The sequence below is a fragment of the Pristiophorus japonicus genome, chromosome 26 (assembly GCF_044704955.1).
Source record: "Pristiophorus japonicus isolate sPriJap1 chromosome 26, sPriJap1.hap1, whole genome shotgun sequence".
Classification (NCBI taxonomy): Eukaryota; Metazoa; Chordata; class Chondrichthyes; family Pristiophoridae; genus Pristiophorus; species Pristiophorus japonicus.
Window position 1 is genome coordinate 8,254,173 of NC_092002.1, and position 15,607 is coordinate 8,269,779.

Sequence of the window (15,607 nt, forward strand, 5' to 3'; positions counted from 1 at the left end):
ATGCAGACAATGTGGCCCGCCCATCGGAGCTGGTCGAGTGTGGTCAGTGCTTAGATGCTGGAGACGTTGGCTGGTTGAGGACCTGGCTAACGTTGGAGCGTGCACTGGAGGATCGGAGACGCCCTGCACCCAACCAGAAACCCGGTCCTCTCAAGAAGACCGGGAGAATGTTTGTGAAGCTCCTTTGCAAAGCTTGTGTTTGCGGATTAAACTTGTGGATGAAACACTGAATTCTCCCCCCACCGCCCCCCCCCCCGCCAACCCTTTGTTACGGGTGCTTGAAAGTCTCATCCTGTAGTTCAAGTACCTGGAGTGGTGTTTTGTAAACGAGCGAACCATGACCGGGTGTCAAGGGAACCTGCCACCTTCAGACAGAAACCACCATGCCACTTGGCGTCAGACGGCAGGGAATGGAATGCACTTTGCTGTATTGTAGCTAAACAAGACACGCCAGGGATTTAACAGAGCAGGAAAGAAAGAAAGACTTGCATTTATATAGCGCTTTTCAGAAGCACCAGACGTCCCAAAGCGCTTTACAGCCAATGAAGTACTTTTGGAGTGTAGTCACTGTTGCAATATGGGAAACGCGGCAGCCGACTTGCGCACAGCAAGCTCCCACAATCAGCACTGTGATAATGATCAGATAATCTGTTTTTGTTATGTTGATTGAGAGGGATACATATTGGTGTGGTGGCTGATGTGCAACGGTCACCGCACGTTAAAAAAAATCCACGCACAGGTATCTTCCACCCCCTCAAACGGAGTTCAGGACTGGAACATCGGGTCCTTCATTGAAACATCTGTGAACTCGTGTGGAAGCAAGTCATCCTCGCTCGAGGGACCGCCTGTAATGATGAAATATTGGTCAGGACACCGGGGAGAACTCTCCCCTGCTCTCCTTCGAAATAGTGGCCGTGGGATCCACCTGAGAGGGCAGACGGGGCCTCGGTTTAACGTCGCGTCCGGAACACGGCCCCTCCGACAGTGCGGCACTCCCTCAGCACTGCACTGGGAGTGTCGGCCTAGATTTATGTGCTCAAGTCCCTGGAGTGGGACTCAAACCCACAACCTTCTGACTCAGAGGCGGGTGTGCCGCTGTGCCTGAGCTTGGCCAACAAGGTGCATTTTACGGAGCATCTCAAAAGGAGGAGCGAGGTAACGAGACGCAGAAACGAGGGTAGGCAGCAGTGCCGTGGAATTCCTCGCTCCGGTGGGAATCACTCTCAGAATGAGGAATGTGTTTGTCCGAGCAGACGTCTGCAGACGCAACCTTTGTGAGTTGCAGAAACTGAGAGGCTTAATGGAGCAGAGGCCCATTTATGATTGTCACTTTCCTGGTGTGGGTCCAGACGGGGGGGCGGGGGGGAAGCTGGTTTCGTCAACTCCTTCGTCACCCTGGGTTTGAACGTGCTCCGCATGCTGTGCTGGGGAAAGGTGAGCTCTCAGCTTACCTGCAGGTGGCCCTTTGTACACATGGTGTCATTTACAATGGTCTGCGGCACTTTACACAGCTAAGCCCTAGAAAGGGTCAGAGGTCGTGTTGATCAGTGCCGGGCAATAGTACAGCCTGCCACTCTCCCACAGTGCGAGGCCCACAGTTTATGGCTCACACATTCTTAAACATCATCATCATCATAGGCAGTCCCTCGAACGAGGATGACTTGCTTCCACATGAGTTCACTTATGTTTCAATGAAGGACCCTATTATATCTGTACTGTACCTATGAATGACTCCACGAGGCAATGTGTTGTACTCAAACTGTAGTGACCTTGGTCCTTTATTCGTGACTCCAGAATGAGGCTGCCACATGGTGGCTCCCCTTTTATACAGCCCCTGCCACCAGGGCAGGAAACCCCGGTCTCCACCAGTTGCACCCTCTAGTGGTGCCAGCATGTATATACACAGTGTAGACCTTATTGATAGTACATCAGGTAAACAAGTCTCCATCTTATGCAACTATACAGTGACTACACAGAGAGTATATCTATAGTCTGCATATACAACAGACCCGATGTTCCAGAGGTACATTTGTAAACTTGTTTTTGGATGTAAATGCCACCAACTGGTGAACACTACTACAAGTATGCTTGTGAACCAAGCCGTTATTAGATACATTGCAGTCACAGCAAAGCAGTTTCACATACATTTTGAAAAATAGATTTGAGTGTGCTTGCTTACATTACAGGGCTCAGGGTAACTGATACAAACTAACACGTTGCTCTACATTGTTCAACCCCCTCCCCCCTCACACCAAACATTCGCCAAACCTCCGTCACGATCACCCGCCAAATCTTGGCCGTGGTTCTTCGTCACTCCTCCGCCCCGATCACTTGTTGCAGGTCTACCACGACCTTCCCGTTCTCAAACAGTATTAGCGTGAATGACATGGGCCGCATTGTCAGGGATTAGTGACTTGCAAGTTGCTGTCAATAAACCGCCCTCTTGGTGGGTGTAATGTATTTGTCTCATGGGTTCTTTGCTTAAGAATTCATAGCAACACATTGCTATTAAGAACTAGTTGGTTTATTAGCAAAAGGTTTAACAATCACACGACACATTACCAGTTCATCCACCAGGCTCACAGCCACCTGCCTCATCGTGGATCCCCCGAACCCAACTGGCTGGGGTTTTATTGAGTCTTGTGAACATCATGTGACTGGCTAAGCCACTCCCAACTCAACAGCTCTACAACTATTTTGTGTAAAACAATAAATCAAGTGTCCCCTACTAGAGGGACACTAAAACCGACAAATTAAACAAATTAAATTTTATGGTAGTGGTGCATATGGTAGGGGTGATGATGCACTCCAGTCCCTCCGGTGCCCACCTCTTGCGGAAGGCCGCGAGCGTACCGGTGGACACCGCGTGCTCCATCTACAGGGACACCCTGGCTCGGATGTAACCGTGGAAGAGAGGCAGGCAGTCGGGCTGAACAACCCCCTCGACCGCCCGCTGCCTGGATCATCAACAGCTCTGCAAAACTGCATACATTGCAGTAGGGATTTAGATGGTGCTGACCGACTTGGAAGTGTCTTGGGTGGTGCTTAGAAAAGGAAGACCTTCATTTACATAGCGCCTTTCACAACCTCAGGATGTCCCAAAGTACTTAACAGCCAATGAAGTACTTTTTGAAGTATAGTCACTGTTGTAATGTAGGAAACGCGGCCGCCAATTTGCGCACAGCAAGCTCCCACAAATAACAAAGTCATAATGACCAGATAATCTGTTTTTAGTGATGTTGATTGAGGGATTAACATTGGCCCAGGACACCGGGGAGAATTGCCCTGCTCTTCTTCAAAATAGTGCCATAGGATCTTTTATGTCCACCTGGGAGAGCAGATGGGGCCTCAGTTTAACATCTCATCCGAAAGACAGCACCTCCGACAGTGCGGCGCTCCCTCAGCACTGCACTGGAGTGTCAGCCTCGATTATATGCTCAGGTCTCTGGAGTGGGACTTGAACCCACAACTAACGTGGGTCGTTTCATTTCATGGAAGACGCTATCGTAGCTCTGAGTCGAAAGGTTGTGGGTTCAAATCTTACTCCAGAGACTTGAGCACGAAAATCTAGGCTGAGACTCCCAGGTGGTCTGGAACTCGCGGCCTGAAAGGGTGGCAGAGGCAGAAACCCTCACCGCATTTAAAAAATACTTGGATGTGCACCTTGAAGTGCCGTAACCTACAGGGCTACGGACCGAGAGCTGGAAAGTGGGATTAGGCTGGATAGCTCTTGGTCGGCCGGCACGGACACGATAGGACGAAATGGCCTCCTTCCGTGCTGTAAATTTCTATGATTGCAGGATAAATGCAAGTCCTTGCTTTTGTTCTTAACGACATAGTATACAATTGAGAGCCCGTCCCCCACAAGAGACAGTGACTACGTCCCTTGCCTGTAGTAGTGCCCCCCTCCTGGGCTATCCTTTGATGTAGCACCAAGGTGGACAAAGAGTTAATCTACTGCCCTCCACCACTCAATAAAACTGAATATACTTTCTCCATTTAAATGGAACAAGCTTTTCTAATGATGTACCGAGTAGCAGACACTTAAAAACAGTGGCCAAAACAAGTTTACTTAAAGTATTAGTTACATCTAAAATAAGGGAAATCGATGACATTTTTTTTGCTCACTCCATCCCCCAAACCGTACAAATCTCTGATTGAAGAAGTTTATTAAATATTCATAGATGAGCATACGAGCAGACAGCTACTTAATCAGATGTTAACCTTTGAACAGCCTCAGAGGGTTTGGAGGCTGCGAGTCCATCTGGAGAGAGAACCGGTTCACCAACTCCCCAGAGAGACTGGGGCCACGCTCCTGCCCACTGCCGAGTGCAATACACAGGCCAAGCTTCAATCACTGGTCTGTCCGCGAGTCAGCCTGTGGCTCAGAGGGCAGCACCCTCGCCTCTGAGTCGGAAGGTTGTGGGTTCAAGTCCCACTCCAGAGACTCAAGCACTTAAATCTCGGCTGACACGCCCAGTGCAGTGCCCAGGGAGCGCCGCGCTGTCAGAGTTGCCGTCTTTCGGATGAGACGTTAAACCGAGGCCCCGTCTGCACTCTCAGGTGGGTGTAAAAGATTCCATGGCACCATTTTGAAGAAGGGCAGGGGAGTTATCCCCGGTGCCCTGGCCAGTTGTCCTCAATCAACATAACAAAAACAGATGATCTGGTCATTGTCACATTGCTGTTATGTGGGAGCTTGCTGTGCGCAAATTGGCTGTCGCGTTTTCCACATTACAACAGCGACTCCAAAAAGTACTTCGTTGGCTGTAAAGTGCTTTGAGACGTCCGGTGGTTGTGAAGGGCGCTATAGAAATGCAAATCTTTCCTCAGCAAATTTTGACCCAATGAGCACCTCGAGTCTCATCGCCGAGAGCATGCAGAAAGTAAGTGCAGGCAGCAGAAGGAGCGTGCGGCAAACCAGTCCCACCCTCCCTTTCCCTCAACCACTGTCTGTCCCACCTGTGACAGAGACTGTAATTCCCGTATTGGACTGTTCAGCCACCTGAGAACTCATTTTTAGAGTGGAAGCAAGTCTTCCTCAATTCCGGGGGACTGCCTATGATGATGATGACTCTGCTGCCATGGCAACCCGCTCCCCGGTGACCCAGCGATGGCCCCCCCATTTCCCGCCCGCAGAGCCCGCGGCTTGGCCCCTCCCCTTTAGCGGAAGGGGCGGGGCCTGCGTGCCGGGCAGCGTCACGTGTCCCACCCGCGTAGCCCATATGGACTCTGCGCCCCGCTCCCGCGACATTCTGCGCTGCGCTGCGCTTCCTCCCCGGGGTGACGGTAACCCGAATGCAGGTCGCGGGGCGGGGGGGGGGGGGGGTGGGGGGGAACTTCCGTGACCTAGCGCGGGGAACTCCCGCCTCGCGCCTTTTACCGCCCCCAAAGCGGGGCGGCACCGAATCGAGGAGTTTACCTACAACTGATGTTACACGAAACCGGTTTGTCTCGCTTCGCCCTTCCTGAGCAGAGGTGTTGCCACAGTTGCTCTCCAGTCCCACGGCACAATTTGCATATTTAAGGTGGATCGCAAACATCATACAAACATAGAAATTTACTGCGCAGAAGGAGGCCATTTCGGCCCATCGTGTCCGTGCTGGCCGACAAAGAGCCGCTCGCCCTCGGTCAGCAGCCCTGAAGGTTACATATAAACCAATGAACAATGGCGGAAAGGTAAAGAGCACCCAGCCCAACCAGTCCGCCCCACACAACTGCGACACCCCCTTACACTGAAACATTCTACACTCCGCCCCAACTGGAGCTGATGGCACAGAGTCTCCAGGTCGACTGCATTCAACAACCCAGAGAGTGTGGTATCAGGGCTCGGTGACTTCTCTGCCAGATAGGCAAAACAAGGCAGAATATTGGAAAGGGTACAGCAGAGATTCATTAGATCGCTACCAGGAATATGAATTATATGATACAACAGAGACAGTGAAAGGAGCGAGTGAGGTAGTCCAAATTGTGAAAGGTTTTGCAGGGGTAAATAGTGAAAGATTGGTTCCACCGGTTGATGGATCCGTAACAAGGACCGCAACTGAGGATTATCACGAGAAGAGGTGAGTTTTGAAGAAGACTCTGTAGTCTCTTCCAGACCCTCCCCCCCGAGATGTCTGCGCTCCTCTAATTCTGCCCCCTTGAGCACCCTCGATTATAAGCGCTCCACCATCGGTGGCCGTGCCTTCTGTTGCCTGGGCCCCAAGCTCTGGAGCTCTCTCCTTAAACCTCTCTACCTCTTTCCTCCTTCAAGACGATCCTTAAAACCTACCTCTATGACCAAGCTTTTGATCACCTGTGCTAATTTCTACTTATGCAGCAAATGTTTAGCGCAAATCACTCCTGTGAAGCGCCTTGGGACGTTTCACTACGTTAAAGGCGCTATATAAATACAAGTTATTGTTGTTGATATTAATGCAGTCACCAGCAATGTTCCCTTTGAGCTGTGAGGCTGGACCACGGGCTGTTAAACGGGAAAAACCGCACAGGCGCGTTATTTTGAATGGGTCACGCAATGTCTTAAAGGGGCCGCGTACCCCCAAAAATAATGAAAGGGACCATTGCCCCCTCCTCCCTAATAGCGGGGCGTGTTGGTGCCAACGCAGTTTGCTCGCGATGCGCGGTGGGTGGTAAAACCGTCACGTGTCGTAGCGATGCAACAGCGCGGTCGAGTTCGAAGGGCATACCTGCACCGGGAACCATTCCTGGCTTATGTCCCGGCACACGGCGGGAACGTTTCACATTTTTGCCAAGATGTCAGGCTTAACGGCGCGCGCCGGAGTCTCCGTGCTCTGACTGCCTCTCGGGATAGTTTAACAGTTGCCACCGGTGGTAAGAACCTATTCACTGATGCAATCGAGGGTGTGAGCAGCTGGGATTCGCCAAGTGCAGGACAAAGCGTTCAGTTACCCCGACAGGAACAATAGTTGGATGTAGAAGCAGCAAAATGCAGAAACAACGCAGAGGTATTCTGTATAAGAAAGACTTGCATTTATATAGCGCCTTTCACAACTACCCGGGCGTCTCAAAGCGCTTTACAGCCAATGAAGTACTTTTGGAGTGTAGTCACTGTTGTAATGTAGGAAATGCGGCAGGCAATTTGCGCACAGCAAGCTCCCACACACAGCAATGTGGTAATGACCAGATAATCTGTTTTAGTGATGTTGATTGAGGGATAAATATTGGCCCCACGACACTGGGGATAACGCCCCTGCTCTTCAACAACCAGGGGACATAAATTTAAAGTAATTGGCAGAAGGTTTAGAGGGGATTTGAGGGGAAATTTCTTCACGCAGAGGGTTGTGAGGATTTGGAACTCACTGCCTGAAACGGTGGTAGAGGCAGAAACCCTCACCACATTTAAAAAGTACTTGGATGTGCACTTGAAGTGCCGTAACCTACAGGGCTATAAACCAAGAGCTGGAAAGTGGGATTAGGCTGGGAAGCCTCTTGTTGGCCAGCATGGACACGATGGGCCGAAATTGCCTCCTTCCGTGCTGTAAACGTCTACGATTCTTCGAAATAGCACTATGGGATCCTTTATGTCCACCTGAGAGAGCAGACGGGGCCTCGGTTTAACGTCTCACCCGAAAGATGGCACCTCCGGCAGTGCAGCGCTCCCTCAGCACTGCACTGGGAGTGTCAGCCTAGTTTTATGTGCTCAAGTCCCTGGAGTGGGACTTGAACCCACAACCTTCTGACTCAGAGGCGAGAGAGAATGCTGCCCTCTGAGCCACGGCTGACACATTAAAAAAAACCTACAGAAATGGTGCAGTGTATATTTAGTATGCAGATAATTACAGGTATGACAGAATATACACGTTATTTAACATACAGGTCGGCGCCGATTCGATGGGCCGAATGGCCTCCTTCTGTGCTGTATAATTCCTTGTGTCTAATTATTTTTATAATAATTTCGGGACCTTGTCTGAAGTCAGCACCGCTTTTTAAAATCAGTAAGCACAGAGAAGTAACACAGCAGGCAAATCATCGTCATTTGCTGCCTCCCGTGGAGGTACGAGGAGTTTACTCAAACTGCCCCCAAAATAGCCGGCACGCTTAATAGGTTATAAGTGAAGCCCTTGTAATTGGAGCCTATAGCACTGGCAAATGGTCGGCGCTATTTGCCCAATAGAGGCGACGGTCTGTGATAAGCATAAGTGGGGCCCAGTGTTCCTTTTAATATTTTAAGACCCCTTTAAGCGGCCTGAGCAAAATACCACGCCAGCGCGGTTTTACATATTTAAAAGCCGGTGAGCCGGCATCGCGGGAGCGGCACCTCAGAGGGAACGTTGGTGGGGACGGTATAGTATTAATTTTCATCTTGAAACGTATTAGCCCGCGGGAATAATTCACCACAAGAGGGTATTGTGGCAGAGGATCTAACACTATTTCACAACCATTGGATAAGTACAGGTTGAACCTCCCTGGTCCAGAACTCCCTTATCCAGACCTCCCTTATCCGGAACCACCCCTCGTCCAGAACCATTCCCGGCCACCGGGTGGCGCATGCGCAGAACTCTGACATGAACAAATTGAAGTCCTTCCTCGCAGTCGACTCCCGCAATCGCTGGCCTGGCCCCGCGATCCCCCGCCCCCCCCCCCCCCCCAAACCCCAATGATCTCTCTGCCGCACTCCCAGCCCCAAGCCAGCCAGCCCCGATATCTCCTTGCTCCGTACCTGTACCATCCAATTTAACGTGACCACCTATCGTTTGGAAAAAATCCCTTATCCAGAACAGGCCAGGTCCCGAGGGTTCCGGATAAAGGAGGTTCAATCTGTATTTGAAAAGGAAGATTATAAAAGGATGAGGAGAAAGGACCGGGAAACAACAACAACAACAACTTGTATTTATATAGCGCCTTTAAAGTACAGGCAACTCTCGATTATCTGTACACGGATCTAACGGGAAACCGTTGTAATGGGATTTAAAATTCTGTTGCTAACAAGTGAAAAGACAGCTCCAAATAATTTGGAAAATTGCCTTCCCAACACTGTGCTCATTTGTATTTGCTCACTCTCTCTCACACTCTTTCTCTCACACTCGCACATTCTCTCACTCACACACTCTCTCTCTCACTCACCGTCAAAATCACCCTCCTCTGCCCGTGCTTTGCTGGTGTGTGTGTGCGCGCGCTGCTGCAGCCGCTGTCTCTCGCGGCCGCCGCTGACGTCAGGAACAGGGGCAGTGCCAACACCGGGTTCCAGGCACAGAACCTGTACATGCGTGCTGGTAATGTCCATCTTTTGTTACTGTTTGTGTTTATTCATCAAAGTTTTAACTTTAAAATGTCGATGCACCCTAACGGAGAAATCGTTTACCCGGAATAGCCCAATCCCCGAGGGACCCGGATAGTCGAGAGTTGCCTGTAGTGAAATGTCCCAAGGCGCTTCACAAGAGTGTAATATGACAAAATAAAATTTTTGGCCTTCGAGCGACAAAGGAGAAATTAGCGCAGGTGGCCAGAGGCTTGGTGAAAGAGGTCGGTTTTAAAGGAATGTCTTAAAGGAGGAGAGAGAGGCGGAGAGGTTTGGGCAGGGAGTTCAAGAGCTTGGGGCCCAGGCAGCTGAAGGCACGGCCACCAATGGTGGAGTGATTATAATCAGGGATGCTCAAGAGGGCAGACATCTCGGGTTAGAAGAGCGAGCTGCAGATGGAGTACTGAGGGAATGATCGGCCATGATCTTATTGAATGGTGGTGCAGGCTCGAAGGGCCGAATGGCCTACTCTTGCACCTATTCTCTATGTTTCTAGTAACCAGCACCGGTGCGATGGGCTGAATGGCCTCCCATGGTGCTGCAAATTCGACGGTTCCATTCATCATTGCATGCAAAGCGTCTGGAGACGTGAGGAACTGAGGCACAAGCCTGGCTAAGTTTATGGGCTGTATGCCCCTGCGATCGTCACATCTGTTCCCGAGAAAGGGTTAAAGTAACAGCCAGCTAGATTTTAAGCACGGTTGTCATTCAAAAGCCTCAAATACAAATCTGAATGTCAACCATCGTCATTACAATGGGGTGTACTGTTGCCACGAATGAATATTAAAGGGCCCTCAGAGGCAGGCTGTCCCCAGAGAGGGAGTCCAGCGACGCAAAGTGGACTCACTTAATGAAACTCAAACCCTACCACAGTTGTATCAACCATCCGCTGTGTAACCCGAACCCAGATAATGGCAGTGCGGTGTTACGGAGGGTAACTGGGGGGGGAGCATTCAAACATAACATGTTAGGGAACCAGGCTGTCTAGTAATGTGCTCCTTAAGGCTGCAAGGAGAGCGGACTATGGCTTCTGTATTATAGAGAGGGGTGTGGGATATATCAGTGTTACAGTGAGGGGTGTGGGGTATATAAATGTGTTACAGTGAGGGGTGTGGGGTATATCAATGTTACAGTGAGGGGTGTGGGGTATATCAATGTTACAGTGAGGGGTGTGGGGTATATCAATGTGTTACAGTGAGGGGTGTGGGGTATATCAATGTTACAGTGAGAGGTGTGGGGTATATCAGAGTGTTACAGTGAGGGATGTGGGGTATATCAGAGTGTTACAGTGAGGGATGTGGGGTATATCAATGTGTTACAGTGAGGGGTGTAGGGTATAGCAGTGTTACAGTGAGGGGTGTGGGATATATCAGTGTTACAGTGAGGGGTGCAGGTTATATCAATGTGTTACAGTGAGGGGTGTGGGGTATATCAGTGTTACAGTGAGGGGTGCAGGGTATATCAATGTGTTACAGTGAGGGGTGTAGGGTATTTCAGTGTTACAGTGAGGGGTGTGGAGTATATCAATGTGTTACATTGAGGGGTGTCGGGTATATCAGTGTTACAGTGAGGGGTATGGGGTATATCCTCATACCATATCATAGGCAGTCCCTCGGAATCGAGGAAGACTTGCTTCCACTCCCAAAGTGAGTTCTTTGATGGCTGAACAGTCCGATACGAGAGCCACAGACACTGTTACAGGTTGGACAGACATTGGTCGAGGGAAGGGGTGGGTGGGGCTGGTTGGTTTGCCACGCGCTCCTTCCGCTGCCTGCGCTTGGCCTCTTCGTGCTCTTTGCGTTGAGACTCGAAGACCTCGGGCAGTCTGCGGCCAGGGTCTCCCAGGTGTCAGTGGTGATGTCGCACTTTACCAGGGAGGCTTTGAGGGTGTCCTTGTAACGTTTCCGCTGTCCTCCTTTGGCTCGTTTACCATGAAGGAGCTCCGCATAAAGCATTTGCTTCGGGAGTCTCGTATCTGGCATGCGTATTATGTGGCCTGCCCAGCGAAGCTGATCGAGTGTGGCCAGTGCTTCAATACTGGGGATGTTAGCCTGGTTGAGGACACTGATGTTGGTGCGCCTGTCCTCCCAGGGGATTTGCAGGATCTTGCGGAGACATTGTTGGTGATATATCTCCAGTGACTTGAGGTGCCTTCTATACATCGTCCATGCCTCAGATCCATACAGGAGGGTGGGTATTACTACAGCCCTGTAGACCATGAGTTTGGTGGTAGATTTGAGGGCCTGGTCTTCAAACACTCTTTTCCTCAGACGGCCGAAGGCTGCACTGGCGCACTGGAGGCGATGCTGAATCTCCGCATCAATATCTGCCTTTGTTGATAAGAGGCTCCCGAGATATGGAAAATGGTCCACATTGTCCAGGGCCACGCCGTGCGGCAGTGACAGGCTGGTGGAGGACCTTTGTCTTATGGATGTTAAGCGTAAGGCCCATGCTTTCATAGGCCTCAGTGAATACATTGACTATATCCTGGAGTTCAGCCTCTGAATGTGCACAGACGCAGGTGTCGTCCGCAAAGTGCAGCTCAACGACAGAGGTTGGGGTGATCTTGGACCTGGCCTGGAGACGGCGCGGGTTAAACAGCTTCCCACTGGTTCTGTAGTTTAATTCCTCTCCAGCGGGGAGCTTGTTGACTGTGAGGTGGAGCATGGCGGCGAGGAAGATTGAGAAGAGGGTTGGAGCGATGACGCAGCCCCGTTTGACCCCGGTCCGGACGTGGATTGGGTCTGTAATGGAACCGCTGGTAAGGATCACGGCCTGCATGTCGTCGTGAAGCAGGCGAAGGATGTTGACAAACTTTTGGGGGGCACCCGAAACGGAGGAGGACGTTCCATAGACCCTCACGGTTGACAGTGTCAAAGGCCTTTGTAAGATCGAAGAAGGCCATGTATAAGGGCTGGCGCTGCTCCCTGCATTTTTCCTGCAACTGGCGCGCTGCAAAGATCATGTCCGTTGTGCCCCGTAGGGGCCGAAATCCGCACTGTGATTCCGGGAGGAGCTCCTCGGCCACAGGGAGAAGACGATTGAGGAGAACTCGAGCGACAACTTTCCCAGTGGCTCAAAGCAGGGAGATTCCTCTGTAGTTGCCGCAGTCGGACTTGTCCCCCTTTTTAAAAATGATCACAATCACTGCATCACTCAGATCTCTCGGCATGCTCTCCTCCCTCCAGATGAGAGAGATGAGGTCATGTATCTGCGCCAACAGCGCCTCTCCGCCATAGTTTAGCGCCTCAGCAGGGATTCCATCCGCACCCGTAGCCTCGTTATTCTTGAGCTGTTTTATGGCTTTGCCGACCTCGTGCAATGTTGGAGTTTCACTGAATTGGTGGTGGGTCGCATGCTGCGGGATGGAATCGAGAACACTCGAGTCAAAGGCAGAGTCTCGATTGAGGAGATTTTCAAAGTGCTCCTTGTTGTGCTCCTAACACAGATGAGACTGCACACAGGGAGGTCCAACCCAGTCAGAATTTTATACGTTTCAATCAGATCCCCTCTCATTCTTCTAAACTCTAATGAATACAGGCCTAGTCGACCCAATCTCTCCTCATAAGACAATCCCCCTCATCCCAGGAATCAGTCTGGTGAACCTTCGCTGCACTCCCTCTATGGCAAGTGTTGTGTTCCTAACACAGATGAGACTGCACACAGAGAGGTTAAAGTAACAGTGACCTCAGTCTTTATTAAGACACTCCAGAGTGAGTAACATGCCTTAGGGGCCGACTTATATACAGTGCTCCCAAGGGATGCTGGGATCCTTTGGGACTTCACGGGATGCACTCCCTGGTGGCGGAACATGGGAGTGCATGCTTTACAGATACACAACATCACTCCCCCACCAAAGTCAAAGTGAAAACTATTTACAAGGTGAGGCAGTCGGGAGCCTTTCTTTCCCTGGTGGACTGCCTCGGTACAAATGTCTGTTCTGGTGTGTTGGCTGTGCCCTCGCTGGGCTGGCGTGTTGTTGGCCCTGCAGGGCTGCTGGGTGAGCCTGGCCTTGCTGGGCTGTTGGGCGGATGGGTTCGATTTCCTGGTCCGGCGTGGTGTCGTTGATCCTTTGGGTGTGTGCTGTGGGATCGAAAAAGGTGGTGTCTGCTGTGGGTTGTTCAGGGCAGTCTGTGAACTGCAGCCTCATTTGGTCCAGGTGCTTTCTGCAAATTTGTCCATTGTCTAGTTTGACTACAAACACCCTACTCCCTTCTTTAGCTATCACCGTGCCCACGATCCACTTGAAACCATGTCCATAGTTTAGCACATACACAGGGTCATTCAAATCAATTTCCCGTGACACAGTGGCGCGACCATCGTTTACATTTTGTTGCTGCCGCCTGCTCTCTACCTGATCATGCAGGTTGGGGTGAGCCAGCGAGAGTCTGGTTTTAAGTGTCCTTTTCATGAGTAGCTCAGCCGGGGGCACCCCTGTGAGCGAGTGGGGTCTTGTGCGGTAGCTGAGCAGTACTCGGGACAGGCGGCTTTGGAATGAGCCTTCTGTGACTCGTTTGAGGCTCTGTTTGATTGTTTGTACTGCCCGCTCTGCCTGCCCATTGGAGGCTGGTTTAAACGGGGCCGAGGTGGCAGGTTTGATCCCATTGCGGGTCATGAATTCTTTAAATTCGGCACTGGTGAAACATGGTCCGTTGTCACTGACCAATATGTCAGGCAGGCCGTGGGTGGCAAACATGGCCCTCAGGCTTTCAATGGTGACGGTGGCGGTGCTTCCCGACATTATTTCACATTCAATCCATTTTGAAAAAACATCCACCACCACCAGGAACATTTTACCGAGAAACTTGTCGACATGGATCCTTGACCATGGTCTGGAGGGCCAGGACCACAAACTTAGTGGTGCCTCTCTGGGCGCGTTGCTCAACTGAGCACATACGCTGCATTGCTGTACACAGGACTCTAAGTCAGAGTCGATACCGGGCCACCACACGTGGGACCTGGCTATCGCTTTCATCATTGCTATACCCGATGTATGCTGTGAAGATCCGAGATGAACGTCTCCCTGCCCTTTTTGGGTAGCACTATGTGGTTATCCCACAACAAGCAGTCTGCCTGAATGGACAGCTCATCCTTTCGCCGCTGGGACGGCTTGATTAGCTCTTGCATTTCAACGGGGATGCTGGCCCAGCTCCCATGCAGTACACAGTTTTTTACTAGGGACAGCAGAGGATCTTGGCTGGTCCAAGTCCTAATCTGGCGGGCCGTGACAGGTGATTTATCATTTTCAAATGCTTCCATGACCATCAACAAGTCTGCGGGCTGCACCACCATCAACAAGTTTTCAGGCTGAGCCATTTCCACCCCCGTGGTGGGCAATGGTAGCCGACTGAGAGCATCCGCACAGTTCTCGGTGCCTGGCCTGTGGCGGATGGTATAGTTATACGCTGATAGCGCGAGTGCCCACCTTTGTATTCAGGCTGAGGCATTAGTATTTATCCCCTTGTTTTTAGCGATCAGGGATGTGAGGGGCTTGTGATTGGTTTCCAGCTAAAATTTCAAGCCAAACAGGTACTGATGCATTTTCTTTACCCCGAACACACACGCTAATGCCTCTTTCTCAATCATGCTGTAGGCCCTCTCGTCCTTAGACAAGCTCCTGGAAGCATAGGCGACAGGTTGCAACTTCCCCGCAACGTTAGCTTGTTGTCATACACACCCGACTCCGTACGACGACATGTCACATGCTAGCACAAGTCTTTTACACAGGTTATACAATACAAGCAGCTTGTTGGAGCATAAAATGTTTCTGGCTTTCTCAAACGCAATTACTTGGCTTTTTTCCCCATACCCAGTTCTCACCTTTATGCAATAACACATGTAGGGGCTCCAAGGGGGTGCTTACCCCTGGTAGGAAGTTACCAAAATAGTTGAGGAGTCCCAGGAACGACCGCAGCTCCGTGACGTTCTGTGGCCTGGGCGCGTTCCTGATAGCCTCTGTCTTGGTGTCTGTGGACCGAATGCCGTCCGCCGTGATCTTTCTCCCCAAAAACTCCACTTCTGTTGCCATGAAGATGCATTTCGACCTCTTCAGCTGCAGCCCTACGTGATCCAGTCGCTGGAGGACCTCCTCCAGGTTTTGTAGGTGCTCGATGGTGTCCCGACCCGTGACCAATATGTCGTCCTGAAAAACCACCGTGCGTGGTACCGACTTGAGTAGGCTCTCCATGTTTCTCTGGAAGATCGCTGCAGCCGACCGAATTCCAAACTGGCATCTGTTGTAGATGAACAGTCCCTTGTGCGTGTTGATGCAGGTGAGGTCATTCAAAGACTCCTCCAGCTCCTGCGTCATGTAGGCCGAAATCAGGTCGAGCTTGGTGATTGTCT